Genomic DNA, 11,387 nt, shown 5'->3' on the forward strand with positions numbered 1-11,387 from the left:
AACTGAAATGAGTGGAAAATCCAATGAGTCTCAAGAAATGCTCTGAACCCATTCCAGAGCTTCAGACCCCCGGGAAAGAGCTCAGTGACAGTGCAGCCCATGCAGTTGCATCTGTGTCCCTCACTGAGCAGCACAACCAGTGTGGAGTCACCCCATGGTCCTGCAGCCAACCTGCTCTGTAGAGCATCAGTGCCAGGTTGGGGCCCTGTGGGGAGCACAGGGAAGGGGCCAGGAGCACCAGACCAGATCAGAGGAGGGATGGGGGGAGATCAGACAGGAGCTGACCGGGGCTGGAAATTGCCTTGGAGAGAAAAATGCTGGTGTTCAGTTGCCCCAAGATAATACGCAGAGTTCAGGGTGCAGGGCCAGAAGTCCTTGCTGTCCTGGTGCTTCACCAGGCCCGGGAAGTAGCTGGAGAAGGATTGGTGTCCCCCACTTGCCATCTCTTAGTGCATCATCCCTCGTGAAGGGTGGCATGGAAAGCAAGTCTGGGACTCTGTTTCAGGATTTGCACTGAAGAAAGTATTCACCCAGAAGCCACATCATTTTGCTCTGGTACTTCAGTCCTGGTGCTCATCACATGTCCTTAAGACAAACTTATGCACCCCTCTTGTCAACCTTACCCCAAAAGTCACCCCTAGACAAGGCTCCTGAGCTGGGGCCGAGCTGGAGAACTGGGGTCCAGCTGTGACCAGGGGAAGGACAAGGCCTGTCCTGGGTCCTCTAAAGGGCCGGCAGCCTCTGTGATCTCCACCAGAAAAGGCAGCATGCAGGAAACTGTAGACCATCCCCAAGCCCATTGGAGGCCCTTAGGAAGAGTTCCTCTCTCCAAATATCCAGCCCAGCTTGTTGCTGCATGAACAACCAGGAGAAACTGCCCCAGGACCCTCACTCCAGACCCCATGTCCTCCACCCCATACAGGCAGTGCTCTCCCCCTTGTCACTGAGGTGGTTCCAGGGACCCAAGGGACACCTGTGGGGAGGAGATGTTGGGTAGTACGGTGTCCTTCAGTGCTCCTCAGGGTACTTCCTGCTGGGCTTTGTGCCGCTGGTCACAACCCTCTGAGCCTGGCTGTTCAGTCAGTTCTCAGTGGTGCTAAACAGGAATATGCCCATGAGCACATTGGGCTGGGAGGAGCGTGGCCACCCAGCCAAGGGCAGTTATTGTTCATCTTGACTCCGCCCTGGTGTGGTCACATCTGGAGCGGGGTGTCCCAGTGGGAGGTTCCCCACGCTGGAGGGAGCTGTCCGATCCCTAGATCCAAGATGTCTCCTGCCTGGAGCCCCCATCTCCTCCCTTGGATTTCACTTTTCTCACTCCAGGATTCTCCTCTGCTGACAATTGGGTTGCAGTCAGGTACTTAACAGTTTGCAATTAATTCCCTTCCCATCCTTCCTCTGACTCTTGAGCATGCTGAGCTGTTCTTCCACAGCTTGCCAATCATGGCAATTACCACAAGCTCTTTCCTCTGACAGTGTGTAACTCTAACTCAGCCTGTGCCTTCATGAGTAATCAGTGACAGCACCTGCCATCCTGCCAACATCAGTTGCTGTCAGGTGAGTGACTCACAGCACCCCAGCTGAGCACAGTTTTAGATCACTTACAGTGCAATGTTAGTGTGGTGGCAAGGGTGACTATTGCTACATGGACAAAGTATGCCAGGCCTCATCAGGTGAGACACAATTCAGAGTCATTTCTACATGGACAGGAAATGCCAAAGGCTAAAAGGAGGCCCTCCCATTGAGTCAAAGTTCAGAATGGACCCCCTTGCTTTCTGAACTCCTCCTCAGAGAAGAGTCTAGGTGCAGCTGGATGCAAACTTAGCCCCAGACTGGATCTACAGCTCATGTCTAAGAGACACAGAGGGTAGGGGAAACACCTAAGGGATTCTATTTATATATGGCCAAAGGATTGCATGTGCTCACTCCATTCCTTATATCACTTAGATGGGATTTCAGAGTTTCATCATTCTGCACCTCAATGTCCTTACCTCCCCTCCAGGGGCCTGGGGTCTGGTGGATTGCGGTCCGGATCCTTGGTCTCTTGAGGCAAACTCTCAGGCAAAGTCCATGTAAATAAGTAACCAAACAGAGCAGTACAGCAGGAGGGCTGACTCGAGCTGCTGCCTTTGAGGCCTCAGCCAAGCATAGAAAACCCCTGGGTATTTATACCCTTACAGACTATTTACCCACCCCTCACACCATGATTCAGTCCAATAGCAACAGTTGAGTCTGGAGTCTTCTTGCTTCTCAGTGGATCCTTTGCACTGACCTCAGACAGGCCTTTGCTTTGTGCAACTGTAGATATTTTTTACAGTCCATAGCTGCTTCATGCCAGCCCTGATTGTAGTGTTCTCTCTGAATGAAGCCTATTTGTTCACAGAAGTGTAATGCAGGCCTTATCTCGCAGGTGGCAATCATAGCCTGTAGCTGCTTGTGTTGCCATTAAGTAAAGGCTGCAATTGCAAGTGATACACTCTTCAGAGTCATTTTCTTAAGCTAAAAGACTCATATTGACAACATGGTCACCTACAAAGAAAAAACTTAATTAAAACACTGTCTGTGAAACAACAGCACGCTAGTCAACAATGATCTTGGGTATCCACTGTAAAACACCAGTGAAGGGACTGTCCACTCCCCCTGCCCATGGCTACTCCATCCCGGATGATGGTACAGCCTTTGCCTATGGAATTGACTAAGTCAAGAAATGAACCACGGACTCCTAGGGCTCAGTCCACCCACCCCTGACTCTACACCTCCGGGTAGAGCAGCTCCAAGACAAACACACACATGCAAAGACTGACGCTCCACAGAATGCTACAAACACCGCCACTCCAACAGCACCAAAAACGTTCAACAAAGAGCACAACAACAACAGATGGCACCAAAACAAACTACAGGGAGGCAGTGGTAAGGCGAGAGGCCTCTACTGCAACCCCAAAACAAAAAGGAGCCAAACATCGCAGCTCCTTACGAGATGGCGGCACTGGCACCACAAGCTGCTGCAAGACCTAAAGACTTCAAGATGCTGGGACGAAGTGCCAGTCCATTAGACTGGATGGGTAGATGGCAGAGCTGCCAATGCAGCCCAGAACAACACTATAAACCACAACCGACCAGAAATGTCTGAGGCGCAAGAACCATCTACGCTTTTGGCTGCTGATACAAGAAAACCGGCACCCAACTGGCAATAGGCCAATTGGCAACGGCATTCCAGACCCCGGGATGGCACCTGAGATGCCTGTGGTGCCCCTCGGGCACAACGAGACCCCAGGATCATCTCAAAGGTGCAAGACAGGCTTCCCAACGTACACAACACAGACACAGGCTGGAGCTGCCCTGCCCAAGCTGGCATCGCACTGTAAGGTTCCCTGCGCCCTTTAGCCACCCAAAGGGGACTGTTCCTGGATGGCCCTTTTCCCTCTGAGAACTTTAACTTCCCCCACCCCGCAATTCTCAGCCCCCGTGCCTCCACTTATCTTTCAGAGGGCCAAGGGACTGAATTCATCTTCAACATACGAAAACACCACATGGGCTAACGGGGATCTTCCTGCAGTTGCCACTTTCCCCTTCATCACCTGCAATAAGAAAAAAAAAAAAATCACAAGCACACTATTGAGCACCAGGATAATATTTACCAGTACTAGTCCACTAGCCGTTGCTCACCTTGGCTGAGTTCTGGGAAGGACATTTAAATGATCCACCAGGGGCCACTGCACACTGCAAGGGTTCTGGGGACAACACGGTGTTCTGTGGGTGATCAGGGAGGCCATGAGCCACCCCATAGCCAGAAAGACACTCTGCCTTATGGCCCCGCTGCTTCCTTCAGAAGTGCTAGAACTCCATCTACAGATACGAGACACTCACTCTAACCCCCACTAGATAACCTGAGCATCAGTCCTAGGAGAAGAGATTATATCAGCAGCTTGGTATACAGCAGTAAAACCAAAAAACAACACTGCATTTTCACTGCAGTCAGAAGTTCAGGGAAAATGCAAAGCTCCTAGAATTAAATCAATAAATTAAGCGTAGTTACAAACATACTTTCTAGTACAGCTGCTGTTGAACCTTTGCTGCTCCTGAAGCTCTTACCTTAAACAGACACCTCCACTTCTCCAAACACGTCTGTCCATGCTGATTAAACAGCTCAAAAGCTGCCAACTGCTGAAGGAGCAACAGAGAACCAGCACCAAAGCAGCCCTGGAGCAGAATGAGCTCCTGCCCAGGGGCTGCGGCTCAAACACCCCGGGCCCCGCCCACCCCCTTCCCACAATCCCCTGGGGCAGGGGCGGGGAGAATCATCCTGGACCCCGCCCACCATCCTTACCAAACCACCTGGGGAAGGGGCGGGGTCAATCACCCAGGCGCCACCCACCACCTTTACCAAACCACCTGGGGAAGGGGCGGGGTCAATCGCCCCAGGCCCCACCCACCACCTTTACCAAACCACCTGGGGAAGGGGCGGGGTCAATCACCCCAGGCCCCGCCCACCAAGGGACCAAAGCACCGGGACCCTCACTGGCAATGACAGCACCTGCACTTTTCTACCTCTATTGCAACCGCAATGGGACTGAGTACAGATTTCAACTTAGTTTTTTTAGGATGTAGATAGAAAATTAAATACAATAACTATAGTATTAATAAAATTGTGTATTGAAATTTCCAATACAAAAATTAGGATGCTATTGTGTTACACTAAATTTCTAGCAAGACCACAGATACTACCTGACTTGTACCAGGTGTACATTCTGGGTAGGACTGAATGACAAAGCATAATTAGATTCCACAAAAATCTCTTCTAAAAAATAACCCGGGGCTTGCTTTGCCTCCCCAGGACCCCCCTCATCTTCCAGGGCTCTCTGGACTCTCCCCAGCTATTGCCTCATCTCCCTGGGGCTCCCCTGAGATCCACCGTCCTCCTCAGGGTTCACATCGATTCCCCGAGGCTGCCAAGTTCTCCCCAGGGCTTGCCTTGGTTCCTCAGGGCTCCCCAAAATGTGTCTTGGTTCCCCAGGGCTCCCCATTCCTCCCCAGGGCTCCCCAGGGCTTGCCTTGGTTCCTCAGGGCTCCCCAAAATGTGTCTTGGTTCCCCAGGGCTCCCCATTCCTCCCCAGGGCTCCCCAAAACGTGTCTTGGTTCCTCAGGGCTCCCCATTCCTCCCCAGGGCTCCCCAAAACATGTCTTGGTTCCTCAGGGCTCCCCATTCCTCCCCAGGGCTCCCCAAAACGTGTCTTGGTTCCCCAGGGCTCCCCATTCCTCCCCAGGGCTCCCCAAAATGTGTCTTGGTTCCTCAGGGCTCCCCATTCCTCCCCAGAGCTCCCCAAAACGTGTCTTGGTTCCTCAGGGCTCCCCATTCCTCCCCAGGGCCCCCCCACAGGCCTCCATCAGACTCTGTCAGACTCGGCCGGGCGCTGTCAGGCCCTGCCGAACCCTGCCAGGCCCTGTCAAGCCCTTGAAGGCTCCGTCGGGCTGTGTCAGGCCTTGGCAGGCTCTGTCACTCTTTGTCGGGCTGTGTCAGGCCCTGTGGTGCTTTCCTGGGCTCTGTTCAGCTCTGTCGGGCTCTCGCAGGTTTCTTGGGCTGTGCCAAGATCGGTCGGGCTTTGTCAGGCCCAGTCGCGCCTTGTTGGGATCTGTCAGGCCCTGCCGGGCTTTGTCGGGCCCTGTCGACCTCTGTCGGTCTTTATCGGGCTTTGACGGGCTCTGTCAGGCTCTGTTGGAGGTTCTCGGGCTCTGTCAGATTTTGTCGGGCTTTGACAGGCTCTGTCAAGCTCTATCGGACTTTGTTGGGCTCTGTTGGGCTTTATCGGGCTTTGTTGGGCCCTGTCAGGATCTGTTGACTTCTGTCAGGTTCTGTGGGGCTCTGTCGTGCTCTTTCAAATTTTGTCGGGCCCTGTCAGGCTCTGTTGGCCCTTATTGGGCTCTGTCATGCTCTATCGGGCTTTGCCGGTTTCTGTCGGTTTCTCTCGGGATCTGTTGGGCTCAGGGCCGTGGTCTCCAAGCCGGGGCTCGGTCCGGGTTCCCCTTTGGGTCCTAGAGCCCCCCCAGCCCCGGGGACCAGGACAACCCTCGGGGGATGGGAGGGGGGAACCCCCTTACTCCCATTTGGGGGTGCACAAAAAGGGGGCAGGTGATGGCCTGACACCAGCCCGGGGGCGTTGGGGGCTCCTTGGGGGGGTCACGGCAGCTCGTGGGTGCTGGGGAAGGAGCCGGGGGGATCCCCACGGCATTTGGGGGGCTCTGGAGGCGACGCCCCTACTCAGATCCAGGCGCCTTCATGATTCCCAGGGGGGTCCCCTCGGTGTCCTGGGGGAGGATCTCTGGGGGTCCCCTCAGGGTCCCCAGGGGGTCCCCGCTGTGTCCTTGGCTCCCAGGGAGAGGGGTCCCCCAGCCCTGATAGACTCTGCCCATAGCCCCCCCGAGCCCCCGCGTTCAGCACTGGGGGTGGAGCTGTGTCCCCAAACGGCGACCCGCCCCCCAGCCCCTCCCGGAGATCAGAGACAGTGGTAAAATCCATCACTTTAATGGAAAGGAAGGCCCAAGGGGTGACCCCCCCCAAGACAAAACCCAGGGCCCCACGGTCCCCCCAGTCCCACACACCCCAGGGGGGGCAACAGGAAATAAATTACGGAGGAGGGGCTGAAGGGCAAAGGGGCGCAGGGGGGTTGGGGGTCACCAAGCACAGGGTGCCGGAGGGGGTCAGGGGTCCCCAAGGTGCTGGGGGGGGGCTCAGGGGAGCTCATGGAGGCTCTTGAGTGTGTGGAACTCGAGGCACTGGGGGGCACAGAAGCAGCGGGGGCAGGGCAGGGGTGGCCCCATATTTCTTTCCTTTTTCTCCATTCTCTCTATTGAGTGCCACTTTACGGGCAAAACAGTAAAGTAACACTGATGATTGAATTACAACCCCTTGCCATTTTGGTTGCCTTAATTTTGCGCTTCGAGATCAAGGTAAACGAACCATCACAAGCCCATCACCAAATGGACCGTGACAGGCCTGGAGCACAAGTCTTATGAGGAGCAGCTGAGGGACATGAGGGTCTTTACCAGCAAGAAAAGAGACTGAGGGGAGACCTTATCGGTCTCAACAACTACCTGAAAGGAGGTTGTAGCGCGGTGGGTGTTGGTCTCTTCTCCCAAGCAGCAAGTGATAGGACGAGAGGAAATGGTCTCAAGTTGTGCCAGGGAAGGTTCAGGTTGGATATTAGGAGACATTTCTTCATGGAAAAAGTCGTGAAGCAGTGGAACAGGCTGCCCAGGGAAGTGGTGGAGTCACCATTCCTGGAGGTGTTTAGAAGACATTTAATTGGGTTTCTTAGGGACATAGTTTAGTGCTAGAGTTGGGTTATGGTTGGACTCGATGATCCTGAGGGTCTCTTCCAGCTGAAATTTTTCTATAATTCTAGTGACAAATCAAATTCAGGGCGGTTATTCCCTTTAATGCCAGTTACACACCTGCAGTGTTACGTGAGGTGCCAAGGCTCTCGCACATCCCTACATGCATTGGGCAGGGACAGTGATGGTCCTGTCCAGGGCAGCCATCCCCATCCACAGCGAGTGTGGGACAGACACCCCAGACAGCACTGCAGACAGATTCGGTGCCTTTGTGCAAGAAACTCATTCCCACCTCTGAAGCATCGCAAGATCTGTCCCTTCTCTATCCAGTAGATGTAGGGCAGCCCATGAATAGGAAGCGCTTCACACCGCGGTATCCATGCGTATAGCAACACTTCCAAATCTCCTTTTTTTCTTTTCACAAACCAGTTCTCACCCCCTTGATAACACAATCAAGGAACAGATTGTCACATTGGGCCTGTCAGCAGCACCTTGTCATTCCTAGAGATCAGTGACACGTCTGCCCAAGTACCTCAGGGGCAGCAGAGACGCCACTGACAAAACACACGTTTCCTTCCAGGTCTGTCATTGCCAGCCCTGTTTCTCTCTGGCCTTGGGGACAGCAGGGCTTGCTCACTCTCCTGTTGCCCGGTTTCAGCCCTAACTTTCCATCTGCCAACCACTGTGACATTGCTCTGCTCTGAAGTCAAACCTTCGCACACATGGGGACCTGGATTCTTGAGACCAACCAGATTTCCCTAAGACTCTCAGAGCTTGGCCGGGCGCTACAGCTGAGGTGCCACAGCCCAACTGTGCACTGATGCCCTCAGCCAAGGGCACAGCCAGGACAAGCTGCAGCCTGTGCTGTTTGACACCCATGGAGTCACTGCCAGGCGTGGCGGGACAAGTCACACAGCTTGGGGTGCTGCAATGGCTGGGTACAGGCTTTTCAGGAGAGACGGGCTGGAAGGGTCAGCAGTGGGATTCCCTCAGAGTGAAGAAGTTGCTTGGATGTATGGAGCTCCTTTATGTGGAGAATGACAAGATGGGTTTTCCCTTGTGAGTGAGGGCACCAATGACAAAGCCCTGGGGCTGTGGGGGCACATGACCAGTCCCCAACAATCTGGTGCCACCGAAAGTGGGGCACAGCAGTCAGGGAGAGGCACCAGGATAAGGAGGAGAAAGCAGCACTGAAAGACTGTGCTAGGGAAATTGGAAATTATTTCTTTTTGCTTGAATAAACTCTTGATGGAACCCTGCTACTGCTGCCATTTTAGTGGCCTCTGCCTGGGCTCAGGAGAGTCCTGGAGGCTGAGGCCCCTTTTCTTTAGGGGGCACTGAGGGCTCCCCGGGCGAGCTGTCCCTGCCCTGGCTGGAATTGGAGGGACCGCGGCTGCAGCAGTGCAGAGAGAGTCCAGACCTGGAGAAACTTTGGGGTTCCACCACCAGGAATCTCTGAAGTTTCAAAAGGAGAAGTGGCCAGTCCTGTATCGGGGCAGGAGAATAACCCCATCCATCAGGAGAGAAAAGGACCTGACACGCTGAGCAGGGACCCTGAGGAGAAGGGCCTGGGCACTACAAGGGCCGCCACACAAGCCCGTGCTGCACGCTCACCATGAACAAGGCAGCTGCACACGGGGCTGCATGAGGAGGAGCGTGGGCACCCAGACACCTGGAGTTCTCATCCCATTCGGTTCAGCACTGGTGTGACCCCACACACACGGGTGTGTGCCAGTGTGCGGCTCCCAGTTTGGAGAAGCAGGGAGGAACTGGAGAGTGCAGGGCTGTGCCAAGGCAGGGGTCAGGACCTTGTGCACATGGTGTGGGATGCTGAGGGACCTGGGCTGCTCTGGCCCAGCAGCGCTGGGGAGGCTGCAGCAGTGTAGGAGTAGCCTGAGAGTGCTGGAAGGGTGGTTTCAGAGAGGGTGGAGGTTTTCTTCATAGTGGGAAACAGCACGAGAAAGAATGAATGGCACACAGTGCAGCTGAGGAGGTCCAGGCTGGACATGAGCAGGAAGGAATGTGAGTGGAAGGGCAGTGCTGTGGTGGAGCAGGTCACCCAGAGGGAGTCTGCATCAGCCCAAGGCTTTGTGCTTCAAGGAACAGCTGGGGAGGATGGAGAGAGATCAGCAAAGGAAGGAAGATGCTCAGACAAGAGCAAGGTGGGTCAGCAGGGGGGATGTCTCCAGCCTGCAGGGAAAGAGGTGCAGGGGATGCCACAGCATAGGACAGGCTGTCGTGGAGATGATCAAGGGATGTAAAGAGGCTGAAAGCCCCAACAGACATGAGCTCCTTCTCCCCTTGGCTGTGGCTGTTGTCTCCAGCTCTGATGCCTGTGAGGAGACACCTTGTCCTTACAGCACAGGGGCCTCATGGCCTCCTTGTCCCCAGCCAGGAACCTGGGAGGTGTGGGACCATAGTCCTGCCCTTGGCCTTGCACAGCCCCACATCACACTGTCCCAGGAAGGGCCCTGGGCAATGTGGGAGGGACTGGATCTGCCTTCCCAGGGCTGGGGGTCAGGGCTTGGCCCTTTGGTTAATGAAACACATCCAGGTTTACTCAGCATCAGAGAGACCTTCACCTTGCTTGTCGTGACCTGTGTTCTCTACCTCCAGTTTCCTTCTCTAACCAGACCCTGGGGACATTTCCTCAGTAGTGTTCCTCAGGGAGACCCAGTACCATTACAAGAAACTTTGGAGTTCGAATCTGACTTGGACTTCTTGAGAGGTTTCTTCAGCTTCCTCCAGGGTCTGAGGTTCATGGCCTCAGCACCAAACCCACCAGAGGGGTCATTAAAGTGCCTTGGGCTGCTCCTGTGCTGCTGAGCTGGGCTGGGCTCCTGGGACAGAGGGAGCTCATGGCAAGCGGCAGCGCTGCAGAGAGACAGCTCTGCCCAGGAGCTCCTCTGCAAAGCGCAGCAGGGCTGAGGGCTCTGCCTGGGGATCTCAGGGAGACGAGCAAGGCAGAGAGAGATGAAAGGTGGTCAGGATGGGGAGGATGACTGAGAGCTCACTGGAGGAGAAATCTTTGCAGCCCTTGCCATGGTAAGTCTCTGGGTGCAGGGCAATGGAGGTGCAGCTCCTGGAGGCATCTCCTCAAGTTAGCACAGGCACAGCTTGTGGGATCTGTAAGGAGGGGGCTCTTGTCAGGCAATTTTGAACAGCTGTGAAGCTGGGTGAGCACCCAGGGGTGCCCAGGGCTGTCCTGCAGAGCAGGGTCCCTGCACCCCAGGGCTGTGCCGGGGCAGGGACTCTGCCGCCTGCCAGGGTCAGCGCTCAGCCTGCCCGGGGAGATCCCAACAACACTGAGGGGAGAAGCTGTGGAGGGAACGAATGACCCCTATCAGGGCAGGAAAGGTTCTTCTGCTGTGGAGAGGATGCTGTGTGGGTCAGGGCTGCTCACAGCTCCAGATCACCCCCAGGATTTTTCCAAGTGGATGCCTCAAGCAGAAGATCAATGCAAGGATTACCAGAGAGATAGGGAGCTTTCCTGAGCCTGTCTTTTCAGTTTCCTATCCCAAGGGTTGGGGGGTGCAGGAAAGGATAAAATGAAGATGAGCTCTGAGTCACTGAGACTCCTGAACTGCAACTCAGAGTCTTCAGTACATCTGCCAGAAGCCTCATAACATCCCTTCAGCTGCTGCTCTGCCTGTGCACAGCACCTGCATCACATTGGCTATACCCGTCAGTCTTACTCTGACCTGTCCTTTTCCCCAGCCTGCAAACAGGAAGATGCCCCCAGGCAGTGCCCTGTGAACAGGCAGGATCTGTAGGGCCAGGGTGAGGGCACAGAGCATGGGATGGGGTCTGTGAGTGCTGACAGGGAAGAGACATGGACAGGGAAACACTTCCCAGGAGGAGAATCTCCAGGCAATAGGGAAATGATCAGAAATGAGAGGAAACTAAACCTGGAATTGTTCTGGGAGGAAGAACACAGAAAACTCCGTATGATCCCCGCAGTGCAGATCCCTCCTGTGAGCAGCCCCCTCGCCTCCTCTCCCACCCAGCAAAGCCTCTGCCCTCAGGGCCGGGGGCTCCAAGGCATGAAGCAGCTCCTG

Source organism: Caloenas nicobarica, chromosome 34, assembly GCF_036013445.1.
Source record: "Caloenas nicobarica isolate bCalNic1 chromosome 34, bCalNic1.hap1, whole genome shotgun sequence".
Lineage (NCBI taxonomy): Eukaryota > Metazoa > Chordata > Aves > Columbiformes > Columbidae > Caloenas > Caloenas nicobarica.